At 33.4% G+C, this 16,214-nt stretch overlaps 1 non-coding gene across 1 annotated transcript; it reads left to right on the forward strand.

Moving 5' to 3' along the window:
* Window positions 1-3,012: 3,012 nt before the first annotated feature.
* LOC130842672 (U6 spliceosomal RNA) lies at window positions 3,013-3,115 on the forward strand. Its single transcript, XR_009050508.1, has one exon. It is a non-coding gene; the product is annotated as a U6 spliceosomal RNA (small nuclear RNA).
* Window positions 3,116-16,214: the final 13,099 nt, after the last annotated feature.

The raw sequence follows: 16,214 nt of genomic DNA on the forward strand, positions 1-16,214 counted from the left end.
AATGGTGGAAATCACTGCTGTGGAATGGAAAAAAGAAACAAGAATGAAAAGAAATGAAGACACTTTAAGAGACCTTTGGGACAACATTAAATTCACCAACATTCACCTTACAGGGGTCCCAGAAAGAGAAGAGAGAGAGAAAGGGCCTGAGAAAGTATGTGAAGAGATAATAGCTGAAAACTTCCCTAACATGGGAAAGGAAACAGTCACCCAAGTCCAGGAAGCACAGAGAGTCCCAGGCAGGACAAACCCAAGGAGGAACACACTAAGACACATATTAATCAAATTGACAAAAATTAAAGACAGAGAAAATATTAAAATCAACAAGGGAAAAGCAATAAACAACATTCAAGGGAATTCCCACAAAGTAATCAGCTGATTTCTCAGCAGAAACTCTGCAGGCCAGAAGGAAATATATATATACACACACACACACACACACACACACACACACACACACACACACACACACACACACACATATATATATTTATAATACTTGAACTGCTTGCAGTAAGCTTAGATCTGTTTTTCCTTTTAAATGATCAACTATAATAGTTTTAACACCTTATTGGATATTTTGTTTTTACTTACTTGAAAAATAATTTCTTAATTTTTTCTTAACTTTCACCATTTGTATGTTTTATCAATATGGTATACAGTGTTATTGATATATGTTAACTCTTAGCAATTAAAACAAATAAGCAAGCAAAAAATAATGATGACTGCTCTAGGGATTAGCTTTCAGTTTTCTAGTAAACTAAATCTATAAAATGATACCCTGTGGCACATTGTAAAATGCACTTGGGGACAGAGCTGGGACACATGGTGTTTGTGATGATACTTGTCTGTCAGCAAGTGGGTAAGTGAGTGAATGCAGTATAACTGTATTTTAAGCATAGTCTCAAGGACAGTGTGTTTGGACCTCCTACCCCCAAGTGATCAAACGTTTTTATTACACGTGGCACAGTATATTTAAAGTGATGCAAGGGAAAAACCTACAACCAAGGATACTCTACCCAGCAAGGCTCTCATTCAGATTTGACAAAGAAATCAAAAGCTTCACAGACAAGCAAAAGCTAAGAGAATTCAGCACCACCAAACCAGCTTTACAGCAAATCCTAAATAAACTTCTCTTGGAGGAAAAGAAAAGGTCACAACTAGAAATCAGAAAATTATGAATGGGAAAGCTCATTGACAAAGGCAAATATAAAGGTAGTAAATCATCCACACACAAATATGATATCAAAACCAGCAATTGTGAGAAGAGAAGGGTACAAATGCAGGATATTGGAAATGCATTTGAAATTAGGAGACCAGCAACTTAAAACAATTGTGTGTACACACACACACACACACACACACACACACACACACACTGCTAAATCAAAACCTCCAGGTAACCACAAACAAAAGTCTACAATAGATACACACACAAAAAAGAAAAATTAATCCAAACGCAATACTAAAGATAGTCATCAAATCACAATAGAACAAAAGAGGAAGGGAAGAAAAAAGACCTACAAAAACAAATCCAAAACAAAATGGCAATAAGAACATACATATTGAAAACTACCTGAAATGTAAATGGAGTAAATGCTCCAACAAAAACACAGACTGACTGAATGGATATAAAAACAATACCCATATATATGCTGTCTAAAAGAGACCCACTTCAGATCTAGGGACACACACAGTGAGGGGATGGAAAAAGGTATTCCATGCAAATGGAAATCAAAAGAAAGCTGGAATAGTGATACTCACATCAGACAAAATAGACTTTAAAATAAGGACTATTACAAGAGACAAAGAAGGATACTACATAATAATCAAGGGATCAATCCAAGAAGAAGATATAACAATTGTAAATATATATGTACCCAACAAAGGAGCACCTCAATATATAAGACAAATGCTAAAAGCCAGAAAAGAACTTGACAGTAACACACTAATTTCTATGAGATTAGAAATCAAATATAGGTTAAAAAAAAAAAAACAAAAAACTGTAAAAAACACAAACATGTGGAGGCTAAACAATATGTTACTAAACAACCACTGAATCACTGAAGAAATCAAAGAGGAAATAAAAAATCCCTAGAGAAAAATGAAGATGAAACAGGATGATCCAAAACCTATGGAACACAGCAGAAGCAGTTCTAAGAGGGAATTTTATAGCAATACAATCTTACCTCAGGAAACAAGAAAAATCCCAAATAAACAACATAAACTTACACCTAAGCAGCTAGAGAAAGAAGAACAAATAAAACCCAAAGTTAGCAGAAGGAAAGAAGTCATAAAAGTAAGAGCAGAAATAAAAGAAATAGAGATGAAAAAAACAATAGAAAACATTAATGAAACTACAAGCTGGTTCTTTGAAAAGACAAACAAAATTGATAAACCTTTAACCAGACTTATCAAGAAAAAAAAGAGGGCTCAAATCAATAAGGTTAGAAATGAAAAAGGACAAATTACAACAGATACCACAGAAATACAAAGAATCATAAGAGACTACTACAAGCAACTGTATGCCAAAAAACTGGACAACCTAGAAGAAATGGATAAATTCTTAGAAAGGTACAACTCCCAAATCTGAACCAGGAAGAAATAGAAAGTATAAATAGACTGATCACAGCACTGAAATTGAAACTGTGATTTAAAAACTCCCAACAGACAAAAGTCCAGTAACAGATGGCTTCACAGGCGAATTCTATCAAACATTTAGAGAAGAGTTAACACCTAATCTTCTGAAACTATTTCAAAAAATTGCAGAGGAAGGAACACTCCTTAATTCATTCTATGAGGCCACCATCATCCTGATACTAATACCAGACCAAGATACCACAAAAAAAGAGAATTACAGGCCAATATCAGTGATGAACATTAACGCAAAAATCCTCAACAAAAAAACAAAACTAGGAAACTGAATCCTGCAAAGATTTTTCAGTATCCACAAATCAATCAGTGTGATACAGCAGATTTACAAATTGAAGACTAAAAACCATATGATCATAATTGCTTTGGCACCACACATACTAAAATTGAAATGATACAGAGAATATTAGCATGGCCCCGGTGCAAGAATGACAAGCAAATTCATGAAGCATTTCATATTTTTAACAGACATAAAGGGAGAAATTGATAGGAATACAATAAGAGTAGGAGACTTTAACACTTTACTCACATCAATGGACAGATCTTCCAGACAGAGAATCAATAGGCCACTAATTAATACAATAGAACTAAATATTACTAAATGATACAGTAGAACAGTTAGATTTAATTGAGATTTTTAGGACATTGCATCCAAAAAAGACAGAATACACATTATTTTCAAGTGCACATGGACCATTCTCTAGGAGTGACCACATACTAGGGCACAGAACAATCCTCAACAAATTTAAGAGCATAGAAATTATCTCAAGCATCTTTTCTGACCTCAACAGCATGAAACTGGAAATTAACCACAGAAAAAGGAATGAGAAAAAACTATTACATGGAGACTAAAAAACATGTGACAAAAAAACCAATGGGTCAATGGTGAAATCAAAGAGGAAATTAAAAAAATACCCAGAGACAAATGACAATGAAAACACAACCATACAAAGTCTATGAGTTACAGCAAAAGCAGTTCATAGAGGGAAGTTCATAATGATACAGGCCTTCCTCAAAAAACAAGAAAAATCTCAAATAAACAACCTAACACACCACTTAAAAGTATTAGAAAAAGAACAAAGTCAGCAGAAGGAAGGAAATAGTAAAGATCATCAAGGAAATAAATAAAATAGAAATTAAAAAAAATAGAAAATTTCAATAAAATGAAGAGATGGCTCTTTGAAAGGATAAACAAGATTGACAAACCTCTGTCCAGGATCCCCAAGAAATAAAAGGAGAACCCAAGTGAACAAAATGAGAACTGGAAAAGGAGAAATAACAACTGATACTGCAGAAATACAAAAAACCATAACGGAATACAGTGAACAATTGTATTCTGACAAATTCGACAACCTAGAAGATATGGACAAATTTCTAGAAACATACAGTCCACCAAAATTGAATGAAGAAGAAATTAGATAATTTGAACAGACCAATCACTAGAAGTAAAATAGAATCTGAAATTTTAAAAATCCCTACAAATAGGGAAAAGTTCAAGACCAGATGGCTTCACAGGTGAATGCTGCCAAACATACAAAGAAGAAATTATACCAACCCTTCTCAAGCTCTTCCAAAAAACTGAAGAGGAGGGAACACTCCCAAAGACATTCTATGATGCCACCATCTCCCTGATACAAAAACCAAAGACACCACCAAAAAAGAAAATTACAGGCCAATATCTTTGATGAATATAGATGCAAAAATTCTCAACAAAATATTAGCAAACCAAATCTGACAACACATAAGAAAGTCATACACCATGACCAAGTGGGACTCATCACAAGTTCACCAGAATGGTTCAAAATATGCAAATAAATCAATGTGATATACCACATAAATAAAAGACAAAAACAACATGATCACCTCAGTAGATGCAGGAAAAGCATTTGACAAAATTCAACATCCATTCATGATAAAAACTCTCACCAAAGTGGGTACAGAGGGAATATATCTCAATATAATAAAAGCTATTTATGACAAACCCACAGCCAATATAACATTCAATGATGAAAAGCTGAAAGCCTTCCCACTAAAATATGGAACAAGAAAGGATGCCCATTGTCACCTCTTCTATTCAACATAGTTTTGGAAGTCCTAGCCACAGCAATCAGACAAGAAAAAAATAAAATAAAAGATATCCAAATTGGAAAGGAAGAGGTAAAATTTTCATTTTATGCAGATGATATGGTATTATATACAGAAAACCCTAAGACTCCACATAAAAACTACTAGAACTGATAAATGAATTTAGCAAGTTAGCAGGATACAAGATTAACATACAGAAATCAGTTGCATTTCTTTACACCACAATGAAACATCAGAAAGGGAACATTTAAAAAAAAGAGAGAAAGAAAAAAAAAAAAAAAAACCTTTTAAAATCACAACCCCCAAAGTAAAATGGGGATAAACCTCACCAAGGAGGTGAAAGACTTTTATGCTGAGAAGTATAAAACATAAATAAAGAAAACTGAAGATGATTCAAGGAAATGGAAAGATTCCCATGCTCTTGGGTTGGAAGAATTAATATTGTTAAAATGGCCATACTACCCAAAGCAATCTACAGATGTAACATGATCACTATCAAATTACCCATGACATTTTTCACAGAACTAAAACAAATTATCCTAAAATTTACATGGAATGATAAAAGACCCATAATTGCCAAAGCAATAATGAAGAAAAAGAACAAAGCAGGAGGCATAACTTTCCCAGACTTCAGACAATATGACAAAGCTACAATGATCAAAATAGCATAGTATAGGCACAAAAACATGTGTATGGATCAATGGAACAGAAGAGAGAGCCAGAAATAAATGCACACACCTATGACCAATTAATCTTTGACAAAAGGGGCAAGAATATACAATGGGAAAAAGAAAGTCTCTTCAGCAAGTGGCACTGGAAAAGTTGGACAGCTTCATGTAACTCAATGAAGTTAGAACACACATTCTCACCATACACAGAAATAAACTCAAAATGGCTTAAAGACTTAAACATAAGACACAACACCATAAAACTCCTAGAAGATAACATAGGCAAAACATTCTCTGACATAAGTTATACCAATGTTCTCTTAGGTCAGTCTCCCAAGGCAACAGAAATAAAAACAAAAATAAACAAATGGGACATAATCAAATTTACAAGCTTTTGCACAGCAAAGGAAACCATAAACAAAATGAAAAGACAACCTACAGAATGGGAGAAAATATTTGCAAACAATAAAACTGACAAGGACTTAATTTTCAAAATATACAAACAGCTCATACAACTTAATCCAACAGGAAAATGGGCACAAGATCTAAATAGACATTTCTCCAAAGAAGACATACAGATGGCCAATAGGCACATGAAAAGATGCTCACCATTGCTAATTATTAGAGAAAAGCAAATCAAAGCTACAATGAGGTACCACCTTAAGCCAGTCAGAATGACCATCATTAAAAAGTGTACAAGTAACAAATGCTGGAGAGGGTGTGGAGAAAACGGAACCCTCCTACACGGTTGGAATGTAAATTGGTGCAGCCACTATGGAATACAATATGAAGGTTCCTCAGAAAACTAAAAATAGGCTACCATATGATCCAGCAATCCCACTCATGGGCATGTATCTGGAGAAAACCACACTTTGAAAAGATACATGCACCCCTATGTTCATAGCAGCACTATTCACAATAGCCAACACATGGAAACAACTTAAATGTCCATGAACAGATGAATAAAGAAGATGTGGTACATATATACAATGGAATATTACTCAGCCATAAAAAAGAATGAAATAATGCCATTTGCAGCAACACAGATGAAACTAGAGATTATCATACTGAGTGAAGTAAGTCAAAGACAAATACCATATGATATCACTTATATGTGGAATCTAAAATATGACACAAATGAACTTATTATTAAACAGAAACATAATCACAGACATAGAGAATGGACCAGTGGTTGCCAAGGGGGAAGGGAGTGGGATATGGTTGGACTGGGAGTTTGGGATTAGCAGATGCAAACTGGCATATTTAGAATGAATAAACAACAAGGTTCTACTGTCTCACACAGGGAACTATATCCAAACTATATCCAAAGGATACAGTTTATGGTGATAAACCATAATGGAAAAGAATATATATATATGTGTGTATATACATATATATATTCAGAATATATATATAACTCACTGTTGTACAGCAGAAATTAATACAACATTGTAAATCAACTACACTTCAATTAAAAAGGAAAAAAAACCCCATATGATCATCTCAATAGTTGCAGAAAAAGCTTGACAAAATTCAACACCCATTTATGATTAAAAAAATCTCTCCAGAAAGCGGGCATAGAGGGAACATACCTCAACATAATAAAGGCAACATATGACAAACCCATAGCTAACATCATAATGGTGAAAAGCTGAAAGCATTTTCTCTAAGATCAGGAACAAAACTAGTATGTCAATTCTCGCCATTTTTATTTAACATAGTTCTGGAAGTCCTAGCCATAGCAATCCAAGAAGAAAAAGATATCCAAATTGGAAAAGAAGTAAAACTGTCACTGCAGATGACATGATACTATACACAGAAAATCCTAAAGATGCTACCGGAAAACTACTAGAGCTCATTAATAAATTTGGTAAAGTTGCAGGATACAAAAGTAATACATAGAAATCTGTTACATTTCTATATACTAACAACAAAAGATCAGAAAGAGAAAATCAAGAAACAACCCATTTACTATCGCATCAAAAATAATAAAATACCTAGGTATAAACCTACCTAAGGAGGCAAAATACCTGTACTCTGAAAACTATAAGATGCTGATGAAAGAAATCAAAGATGCAACAAACAGATGGAAATGTATACTATATGCCTGGAATGGAAGAATCAAAATTGTCAAAAAGACTATACTACCCAAGGCAATCTAGAAACTCAATGCAATTTCTATCAAATTACCAATGGCATGTTTTTGCAGATTGAGAACAAAAAAATCTTAAAATTTGTATAGAAACACAAAAGAGCCTGAATAGCCAAAGCAATCTTTAGTAAGAAAAATGGAACTGAAGGAATCAGGGTCCCTGACCTCAGACTATACTGTAAAGCTACAGTAATCAAAAAGTATGATATTAGCACAAAGACAGACTGATAGATCAATAGAACAGGATAGAAAGCCCAGAAATAAACTCACACATCTATGCTCAATTATCTACAACAACAGAAGCAAGAATATACAATGGAGAAAAGACAGGCCCTTCAATAAGAGATGCTGCGAAAACTGGACAGCTATATATAAAAGAATGAAATTAGAATATTCTCTGACACCATACATAAAAATTCAAAATTGATTAAAGACCTAAATGTAAGACCAGATACTATAAAACTCTTAGAGGAAAATATAGGCAGAACACTTTTTAAAAAATATTTAAAATTTTGGCTGTGTCGGGTATTAGTTGTGGCACACAGAATCCTCTGCTGTGGTGCGCAAGCTCAGCAGTTGTGGTGTGCAGGCTTAGTTGCCCCACAGCACATGGGATCTTAGCTCCCTGACCAGAGGTAGAATCCACATCCCCTGCACTGGAAGATGGATTCTCAACCACTGGACCACCAGGGACGTCCTGACACTCTTTGACATACAATGCAGCAATATATTCTTGGATCCATCTCCCAGAGTAATGAAAATAAAACCAAAAATAAACAAATGGGACCTAAGTGAACTTAAAAGGTTTTGTACAGCAAAAGAAACCATAAACAAAACAATAAGAAACCAAACCAAAATAAAAAACCCACAGAAGGAGAGAAAATACATGTAAATAATGTGACCAACAAGGGATTAATCTCCAAAATATACAAACAGCTCATGCAGCTCTATGACAAAAAAAAAAAAAAAAAAAAAACAATTAAAAAAGGGGCAGAAGATCTAAAAAGACATTTCTCCAAAGAAAACACACAGATGGCCAAGAAGCACATGAAAATATTCTTAACATAGCTTATCATTAGAGAAATGCAGATTGGAAATATAATGAGCTATCACCTCACACCAGTCAGAATGGCCATCATCAAAACATCTACAAACAGGGCTCCTAGGTGGTGCAGTGGTTAAGAATCCGCCTGCCAATGCGGAGAACACGGGTTCGATCCCTGCTCCAGGAAGATCTCACATGCCATGGAGCAACTAAGCCTGTGCACCAAAAAAAAAAAAAAAAAAAAAAAATCTACAGACAATAAAATTCTGGAGAGGATATAGAGAAAAGGGAACCCTCCTACAGTGTTGGTGGGAATGTAAATTGGTGCAGCCACTAAGAAGAACAGTATGGAGATTCCTTTAAAAACTAAAAATAGAGCTACCAGATAAGAAGCAATCCCACTTCTGGGCATATATCCAGAGAAAGCCATACTTTGAAAAGACACATGCACCCCAATATTCACTGCAGCACTATTTACAATAGCCAAGACATGGAATCAACCTAAATGTCCATCAGCAGAGGGATGGATAAAGATGTTGTACACATATATGATAGACTATTACTCAGCCATAAAAAGGAATGAAATAATGCCATTTGCAGCAACATGGATGAACCTAGAGATTATCATACTAAGTGAAGTTAAGTCAGACAAAGACAAATATCATATGATATCACATATATGGAATCTAAAAAAGATACAAATGAACTTATTTACAAAAGAGAAACAGACTCACAGACTTTGAAAACAAACTTATAATTGCCAAAGTGGAAATGTTGGTGGGGGGGATAAATTAGGAGTTTGGGATTAATATATACACACTACTATATATAAAATAGATGATCAACAAGGATCTACTGTATATCACAGGGAATTCTACTCAATACTCTGTAATAACCTATATGGGAAAAGAATCTTAAAAAGAACACACATATGTATAACTAAATCACTTAGCTGAAACTAACATTGTGAATCAACTATACTGCAATATAAAATAAAAATTTTAAAAAGAAAAAAAAAGCATACATCTTGGAGATAACATAAACTGGTAAAACATCATGAGAAGGCAATTGGCCATTAACATATATCTATGATATATTTAAAGGGAAATCAGCTTACAGAGCAATATGTGTAATATGATACCTATAATGGGTAAACCACATATGTGTGTATATATGTCTAATGTATATAAATGCACAGAAACACATATTTTGATAAATGTATAGAAATGGGTTGGGAAGGATATAGTATACCAAGTCATTAACAGTGTTTATCTCTGAATGAGGAAAGGGGTATTACAGAAAAGGAATACAAAAAGATCAAATGTCACTTTTCTCCTTTATCTATATGTATGTTTTTGCATTTTGATAATGAACATGTTTTCATATTGGGAAAAATTACACTATAATAAATACACTACTTGAAAAAAGAAAAAGCCTCTGAAATAAACAACTAATGAAACAGATAAATAATTTACCAGATACACAGTTCAAAGCATTAGTAATAAGAATGCTAACTTACCTAGGGAAAAGAATAGATGAACATAGTGAGGATTTTAACAACAAGCTAGAAAATTTTAAAAAGAACCAATCAGAGCTGAAGAATACAATAACTGAAATGAAAAACACACTAGAAGAATTAAAAACAGACTAGGTGATAAAGAAGAACACATAAGTGATATGAAAGATAATAGAATACTGGAAATTGTCCAATCACAACAGCAAAGAGAATTTAAATTTTTAATAAATTAGAACAGTTTAAGGGACCTATCGAAAAACATCAAGCATACTAACATTTGCATTATAGGGGTCCCAAAAAGAGAAGAGAGAAAGGGACTGAAAATGTATTTGATGAAATTATATCTAAAAACCTTCCAAACCTGAACAAGGAAACAGATATTCAACTACAGGAAGCAGTGTCCCCGAAAAAGATAAACCCTTAAAGACCCACAGCAAAACATATCATAATTAAAATGGCAAAGGTAAAAGAGAATTCTCAAGAGAGGAAGAGAAAAGCAAAGAGTCACATACAAGGAAACCCCCATAAATTTATTAGGTGATTTTTCTGCAGAAACTCTGCAGGCCAGAATGGAGTGGCATGATATATTTAAAGTGCTGAAAGGGAAAAACCTACAGCTTAGGATACTCTACCCAGCAAGATTACCTTTCAGAATTGGAGGAGAGATGAAGAACTTCTTGGATAAGCAAAAACTAAGAGTACATCAATACTAAACTGACCCTAAAAAAATGTTGAAGGGTCTTCTCTAAGTGGAAAATAAGAAGTAAAAATTTATAGGAAAGGAAAAATCCCACTAGTAAAGGCAAATAAATAGTAAAGGCTGTGGAACAACCACTTAAATGAGCTAGTATAAAGATTAAAAGATAAAAAACTAAACTATAACTACAATAAACAGTTAAGGGATAAACATGAAGATATAAAGTATGACATCAAAAACATAAAATATGGGGGAGGGGAGTAAAAAAATGCAGATCTTTTAAAATATGTTTAAACTTAAATGATTACCAGTTTAAAACAAGTAGATACAGTTATAGGTCAACATATATGAACCCCAAGTAACCACAAATCAAACACTTACAAAGAAAAGTGGGTGGGGGGTGGGGGAGATGAATTGGGAGATTGGGATTGACATATATAAACTAACGTGTAAAACAGGTGACTAATAAGAAAAAACCAAATTATACACTTTAAATATATGCAGTTTATTGTATGTCAGTTATATCTCAATAAAACTTTTTAAAAGGAAAAAAAAGTCTACAAAGATATACAAAAACTAGAGAGAAAGAAACATAAGCATACAACTAAAGAAAATAATCAAACCAGAAGGGAAAAAACTGAAAGAAGAAACTAACAGAAGAACTACAAAAACAACCAGAAACCAAGTAACAAAGTTGCAATAAGTACATACCTATCAATAATTACTTTAAATATCAATAGACCAAATGCTACAATCAAGACACAGAGGGGCTGATTGGATTTTTTTTTAAAGATGCAGCCGTATGGTGCTTACAAAAAACTTCAGAGCTAAAGACACACACAGAATGACAGTGAGAGCAAAGAGAAAATTATTTCATGAAAATAGAAATGACAAGAAAGCTAATGTGGCAAATTCATCAGACAAAATAGACTTTAAAACAGTCTATTAAAAAAGACAAAGAAGGACATTATATAATGATAAAGGGATCAATACAAGAGGAGGATATAACACTTGTTAACATGCATGCACCTTATATAGGAGCAACTAAATATAGAAAGCAAATATTAACAGACATAAAGGGAGAAACTGACAATAATACAATAATAGTAGGGGACTTTGATGTCAGTGAGATATTAAAGGACAGATCATGCAGACAGATAATCAATAAGGCAACAGAGGTCCTAAATGACACAATAGACCAGTTGGACTTAATAGATATCTATTGAACATCCCAAAATGGCACAATACACATTCTTTTCAAGTGTACATGGAATGTTCTCCAGGATAGATCACATGCTAGACCACAAAACATGTCTCAATAAATTTTAGAGGATATAAATTATATCGAGTACTTTTTCTTCCCACAAGGGTGGTTGGAAAATGGTAAAGAAGGGGAAAAACACAAGGAAGAAAAATTGGAAAAACACAAACATGTGCAAACCAAACAATATGCTACTAAAAATGGGTCAATGAAGAAATTGATGAGGAGATCAGAAAATACCTCAAGAAAAATAAAAACAATAATACAGCCTTCCAAAATTTACGGGATGCAGCAAAAGCTGTTTGAAGAGGAAAGTATAGTGATACAGGCCTACCTCAAGAAACAAGAAAAATACCAAATAAACAACCTAACCCATCCTCTAAAGTAATTAGATCTAAGAAAGAACATACAAAGCCCAAAGTCAGCAGAAGGAAGGAAATAATAAAGATCAGAGAGGAAATAAATAAAATACCTTCCCCCACAAAAAAAAGACAAAAAAGAAAAAGAACTTATCAGACAAATCAAGAGCTGTTTTTTTTAAGATAAAGAAAATTGATAAACATTTAGCCAGGCTCATCGAGCAAAAAAAGAGGGGACCCAAATAAACAAAATAAGAAATGGAAGAGGAGAAATTACAAGTGCTATCACAGAGATACAAAAAATCATGAGACTACTAAAAATAGTTATATGCCAAAAAATCGAGTAATGTAGAAGAAATGAATAAGGTTCTAGAGACACACAATCTTCTAAGACTGAATCAGGAAGAAACAGACACACTGAACAGACCAATCAGCAGTAGTGAACTTGAATTTGTAATTTCGAAACTCCCAGCAAAGGAAAGTCTGGGACTAGATAGGTTCACATTAGAATTCTACCAAACACAGGAAGAAAAGCTAATAGCTATCATTCTCCAAGTATTCCAAAAAATTGAAGAGGTGCGAACACTCTCAAACTCATTCTACAAGGCCACCATTACCCTGATACAAAACCAGACAAAGATGCAAACCAGAAAAAGAAAATTACAGGCCTATATATGATAAATAGATGCAAAAGTCCTCAACAAAATATTAGCAAACTGAATTCAACAATATATAGAAAGGATCATACACTATGATCAAATGGGATTTATTCCAGGGATGCCAAGGTGGTCCAATATCCACAAATCAATCAAGGTGGTAAACCACAGTAACAAAACAAAGGATAAAAATCAACTGGTCATCTCAATAAATGCAGGAAAAAGTATTTGATAAAATTTAACATTCGTTCACAATGAAAACTCTCACCAAATCAGGAAAATGAGGGAACACATCTCAACATAGTAAAGGCCATTTATGACAAACCCACAGCTAACATCATATTCCATGGTGAAAGGCTGAAAGCGTTTCTGCTAATATAAGGAACAAGACTAGAATGCCCACTCTCACCACTTATATTTAGCATAGTATTGGAAGTCCTAGACATAACAGGGAAGAAACAGAAAAGGCATCCAAATTGGAAGAGAAAAATTTAAACTGTCACTATTTGCTGATGACATGATACTGTATACAGAAAACCCTAAAGTATCTACCTGAAAACTATTAGAACTAATAAATGAATTTCAGTAAAGTTTTAGCATACAAGATGAATACACAAATCTGTTGTTTTTCTGTACACTAATAATGAACTCTCAGAAAAAGAATGTAAAAAAAAACTATTTAAAATCCCATCAAGAGTAAAATACTTAAGAATAAACTTAACCAAGGAGGTGAAAGAGCTATACTCAGAAACGTATAAAACACTGATGAAGGAAATTGAAGATGACACAAAGAAATGAAAATAGAAACTGTGTTCATGGATTGGCAGATTTAGTATTGTTAAAATGGCAATATATCCCAAAGCAATCTACATGTTTAATGAAATCCCTATCAAAATATCTTGACATTTTCCTCAGAACTAGGACAAATAATCCTAAAATTTACATGGAATCACAGAAGACCCTGAATTGCCAAAGTAATCTTTAGGGGGAAGAAACAAAACAAAACAAAGTTGGAGATATGCTCCCTGACTTCAGACTATACTACAAAGCTATAGTCATCAAAACAGTATGGTACTGGCACAAAAACAGACATATAGATCAATGAAACAGAACAGAGAGCCCATAAATAACCCCACACTTATATGGTCAATTAATCTATGATAAAGGAGGCAAGAATATACAATGGGGAAAAGACAGTCTTTTCAAGGAATAGTACTGGGACAACTGGACAGCTACATGTAAAAGAATGAAATTAGAACATTTTTACAAAAATAAACTCAAAATGCATTAATGATCTAAATGTGAGACCTGAAACCATAAAACTCCTAAAAGAGGACATAGGCAGAACACTCTGATGTAAATTGTGGCAATATATATTTTTTTAATTATTTTTTGGGGGGTACACCAGGTTCAATCATCTGTTTTTGGCAATATATTTTTTTTATCTGAGTCATAAGGCAAGGAAAATAAAAGCAAAATAAATAAATGGAACCTAATTAAATTTAAAAGCTTTCGCACAGCAAAGGAAACCATCAATAAAATGAAAAGACAATCTATAGGCTGGGAGAAAATATTTGCAAATGATGCAACTGACAAAGGGTTAATATCCAAAATATACAGTTTGTCATAAATGGCCTTTATTACGTTGAGATATAAATTTACACTGAAATACAAAGGACCTAGAATAGCCAAGGAAACTTACCAAAAAGAAAAACAAACTTGAACAATGAACACTACCCGATTTCAAGTTTTATAAAGATTCAGCAATAAAGACCACATATATACACAGAACTGATTTTTTACCAAAATGTAAAGTCAATTCAGTGAAGAAAGAACTGTCTTTGACAAATTTTTCTGGAAAATGTGAATGTCCTTAAGTAAAAAACTGAACTTCTTTTCATACTTCACACCATATACAAAAATTAACTCAAAATGTTTCATGGATCTCAATGTAAAATATAAAACTATAAAACTTTTAGAAGGAAACCTTGTGGTTTGGGGTTAGACTAAAATGTCCTCCAAATAATAGCAAAAGGACAATCTGTAAAGGAATTGATAAATAGAACTTCACCCAAATTAAAAACTCACTCTTCAAAGATATTGATAAGGAAATGAAAAAACAAGCTACAACTTGGTAGAAAAAAATTGCAAATCACATATCTGATACAGAATTTGTATTCAGAATACATAAACAATGCTTGCAAGAAAATAATAAAACAAGCCACTCAAATTTTAGAAAGATAAACTTTTGAGCAAATGCCTCACTAAAGAAAGATATGTGACTATCCAATAAGTACATGAAAAAATACTCAACATTAATAGTCATTAAAATGCAAATTGTAACTACAATGAGATATTACTATACAACAATTAGAATGGCTAAAATTAAATACACTAGATAGACTAAATACACTAAATAGTCCATTCCTTTCCTAGGTGTTTATCCCCCCCAAAATAAAGTATACGTCCATAAAAGACTTGTAAGTAGGGACTTCCCTGGTGGTCCAGTGATTAAAGAATCCGCCTTCCAATGCAGGGGACATGGGTTCAATCCCTGGTTGGGGAACTAACCACATGCCATGGGGCAACTAAGCCCATGCAACTCAACTAGAGAGCTCACATGCTCTAGAGCCCATATGCCACAACTAGAGAGAGAAAACCCACATGCCACAACTACAGTGAAGCCTGCGTGCCACAGCGAGAAACCCACATGCCACGATGAAAGATCCTGAATGCTGCAACAAAGATCCTGCATGCCACAAATAAAACCTGACACACTCAAAAAAAATTAAAATAAATGAATAAATATAAAAAAAGACTTGAAAATAAATATTCATAGAAGCTTTATTTGTAGCCAAACTGGAAACAGTCCAAATGTTCATCAGTATGAGAATGGATAAATTATGGTATATCCATACAATGGAATATTAGTCCCCATTAAAAAGGAATGAGTTAGAGATATATGTAACAAGGATGAATCAAAATAATTATACAAAGTGTATTCACAGGTGAAAGAAGTCCAATCAAAAAAGAGCACTTAATGAATGATTATACTCAGCGATTTCTTAAAAATGAAAATTAATCCATAGTAACCAAAAGCACATCAACAGGTGATTTTGTATT

This window comes from Hippopotamus amphibius, chromosome 1 (assembly GCF_030028045.1).
Source record: "Hippopotamus amphibius kiboko isolate mHipAmp2 chromosome 1, mHipAmp2.hap2, whole genome shotgun sequence".
NCBI lineage: Eukaryota > Metazoa > Chordata > Mammalia > Artiodactyla > Hippopotamidae > Hippopotamus > Hippopotamus amphibius.